The 3451-nt window shown below is 45.1% G+C and overlaps 1 protein-coding gene across 11 annotated transcripts in view; it reads right to left on the reverse strand.

Annotated features, from left to right (window-relative positions):
* CASP8AP2 (caspase 8 associated protein 2) overlaps nucleotides 1-3213 on the reverse strand; it is a 29443-nt gene extending 26230 nt beyond the window's left edge. For 6 of the 11 annotated variants that reach the window (XR_001818550.2, XR_001818549.2, XM_017506788.2 and 3 more), the window contains exon 1: nucleotides 2987-3213. The gene's annotated coding sequence lies outside the window, so the exon portion shown is untranslated. Of the gene's footprint in view, nucleotides 1-2983 lie in introns of all 11 variants that reach the window. The other 5 variants (XM_037730795.1, XM_017506786.2, XM_037730793.1 and 2 more) reach the window with 4 other exon arrangements.
* Nucleotides 3214-3451: the final 238 nt, after the last annotated feature.

The following is a 3451-nucleotide window of genomic DNA, read 5'->3' on the forward strand; positions in this document are numbered from 1 at the left end:
ATACCAAAAAAATTAATCACTTAGACCAAATAGAAAAATAATCAAAAAGAACAGACAAATCATTAAAAAAATAAATAAAAGCAAAGCTTTTGGAACTAAAAGATGTTTGACTTCACTAATCATTAAGGAAACACAAAACAAAGAGATATGCCACGTTGTGTAGGAAAGTGTTGGCATAGCCAGGCATGGCTATTTATCATTAGAAAGGCTGATAACTAAGGGCCCTTGGCTGGAGTCTAAGAACTCAGATTTCAGGAGGGTTCCCACAATTTCCAGACAGATAAAAAGTGGCTCAAGGTGCCTAAACTGTTCATACAAACAATTTGGTCTATCATAAACACCTGTTTCCTTCTGGGAGTCTTAAAATTTTAGTACATGTCAGGCAGAGGTGGCCTATGTGACCAGTCCCCAATAAAGAGCCCGGGCAGAGTCTCTAACATACTTCCCGGATAGACAACATTTCACACCTGCTATCAATAGTTGCTGGGGGAATAAACAGATAAGTGTGTGACTCCGCTGGGATCAAAACCATGAGAACTTTAACCTTGTTAAAGTGACTGCTTTGTATCCTTTGATTTTAATAAATCATAGCTGTGAGTACAACTACATAGTGAATTCTATAAGTCTGGCAAATCATCAAACTTAGGGGTGGTTTGGGGGACTCCTGACATGTTTTCACCAGTAACACAGTAAGATAAGCAAATAACAAAGTTTGATAGTACACTAGGTTGACAAGCGTATGAGAAAAGAGGTACTCTCATATAGCTCTCTCAAGTGTACACTGGTAAAAGCTCCATAAAAGCAATTTGGCAATAGCTTTGATTTGATTAAAAATTTGATGAAAGGTTTAAATGTTACAATACTCTTTGACCCAACAATTTCACATATAATAGTAACCAGTGTTGTTTGTGGAAAAACTAGAAACATTTAAGAATCCAAAACAGTAAAAAAACAAACAAACAACCAGGCTGGGCAAGGTGGCTCATGCCTGTAATCTCAGCACTTTGGGAGGCTGAGGCAGGTGGATCACCGGAGGTCAGGAGTTCAAGACCAACCTAGCCAACATGGTGAAACCTCATCTCTACTATAACTACAAAAATTAGCAGGGTATGGTGGTGAGTGCCTGTAATCCCAGCTACTTGGGAAGCTGAGGCAGAAGAATTGCTTGAACCCAGAAGGCGGAGGTTGCAGTGAGCCAAGATTATGCCACTGCACTCCAGCCTGGGCAACAAGAGTGAAACTCCATCTCAAAAAAAAAAAAAGAACCACCTCTCTTCACTAACTTATCTTGCATCCTCTAGTCTACCACTAAAACCCAGTGAATGATGCTTATGGCCACTGAACTATGGCCACTCTGGCCACTTGGCATGAAATTATTAGCAAGCCTGCACCTGCATACTTCTGCTCCCACCAATTGACATATATGCTTATGTAGTGGAGGGGGTTTGTATGCTGCCTGAATCCTGAAGGACAGGAGGTGAGCCAAGGCCATGGTACTCAACTGAAGAGCAAGTGACCCTGAGAACCCAAACATCCGGAGAGTATCTGAGAACCTACCAAGAAAAACAGTCTCATGGCTTAAACACAGTAGGCAATGAGCCAGAGAGTCAACTTAAAAACATTTTATAAACAAAGGGCAGCACGAATTTCTAAAGTTGTCCTGCTGCCATTCAGGAGTGCCTTGTAATACATAAACTTATTAGTGTATCTATTTCCCAAGCTGGACTTGTCTGAGTCATTCTTTGGTCTCTTGGCTCTCTCTTAGTTTGGGGAAAGGTTTTCTATGTACGATTCTGGGTTTTTCTCACAGCTTACACATGCGCATTTATTGTCAAATCCAATCATGCCGGTTTTCCTAAATCATAGTATGATGAAAGATCACATTACCAAAGGGAGTTGTTTTCTAGTGAAAACAAGGCAGAATGCTATGGAAAGAAAAGCAACAAAACACACACACACGTGCACACATACACACACAAAACTGCATGTCAAATCAAGTGAAGATGGAATCATCCAAAGTACTATCAGAGAAAATTTAGTCTACCCTCAGATCAGTTAAAGAGTATCTAAGGCCAGGCGTTGTTGCTCACACCTGTAATCCCAGCACTTTGGGTGGCCGAGGCCAACATGGTAAAACCCCCTCTCTACTAAAAATACAAAAATTAGCCAAGTGCAGTGGTGCGGGCCTGTAATCCCAGCTACTGTGAGGCTGAGACAGGAGAATCGCTTGAATTTTGGAGACGGAGGTTGCAGTGAGCCGAGATCATGCCACTGCACTCCAGCCTGAGCAACAGAGCAAGACTCCGTCTCAAAAAAAACAAAAACAATTGGTGACAACACAAATGGGAAAAAAAAAAAAAGACTAGGACCATCTCTGTTCTGTTCCCCAACTCTCACTGTATTCCCCCCAGCTCTCAGCAGAGAGCCTGGTAGAATGGCAAGTAATAAAAGAATATCTGTTGAATTAATGAAATTCCCAATTTGTTAAACACGATTCTCATGTTTCTAGCTTTGGAGGATAGTCATGCTTTAATTGCAATGGAGAACCAATGAAGACATGTTGAGTTATGTGTAGGACATCCAGATAAAGACGTCTAACAGAGGCCAGGCACGGTGAGAGGCCGAGGGAAGTGGATACCAGTTAGGGCCTACTATGTGCTAAGGATGGATCTAGGCGCTGCAGAGATTAAAATAAACTTATTTAAGCTTGTTGGTTTGATGCCTAAATAAGTGTTTCGGAAACATCCAAGATCAATGATCATCTGACACTCCAGGAAACCCATTTCTCCAAAGAATTCCATCCGAAATCTTTTAAGAGTATATTCCAAGGAGAGAGTGGACGGGGGGAGGGGCAGGGCGAGCGGCCGAAGGAGTAATTCCTCGGCACGCCCGCCCCTAGCCCCCGCCCAGATCCTCTCGAGGTACCGCAGACGGACGCAGGGTGCAAGCCCAGAAGCTGTACCGGGGGCGAACGGAACATGACTACCTGCGGGGCCAGACCTCCGGCGCGGCCCTTCCCCGACCTACTTGGCCGCTCCAGATGCTCTCCCTCCGACTATCTGGCTTCTCGGGGGCCGCCGACCTCTGCTCGGGGGACTACCGCATCATGCAGCCTCTTCCTTAGCAGCCCCGCACGGACCGGGCCCCTACCGCAACTTACCCGCCCTGCCTGGCCCAAGACAACCCCGGTTCCTTTCTGCCCACCGAGGTCTCCCTGGCATCTCCACCAATACCAGAGCGCAATTAGGGTACGGAGGCGGGACTGAGTGCCTAGGGCCAATCAGATCAGACGCAAAGCACGTCGCAGCGCTCACAACTAGTTCCCGCCTTTGGAAGAAAAAAAAAAAAAAACACGGTTGGCGCCAAACTCCACTAGTCTTCCTAGGGCTTTAAGAGAAAGGGGACGGGTGTAAAGGGTGGCGGGGACAGAGTCGGGGCGGGGCTTTAATAC

Source organism: Cebus imitator, unplaced genomic scaffold (assembly GCF_001604975.1).
Source record: "Cebus imitator isolate Cc_AM_T3 unplaced genomic scaffold, Cebus_imitator-1.0 Scaffold359, whole genome shotgun sequence".
In the NCBI taxonomy this organism is placed as follows: Eukaryota; Metazoa; Chordata; class Mammalia; order Primates; family Cebidae; genus Cebus; species Cebus imitator.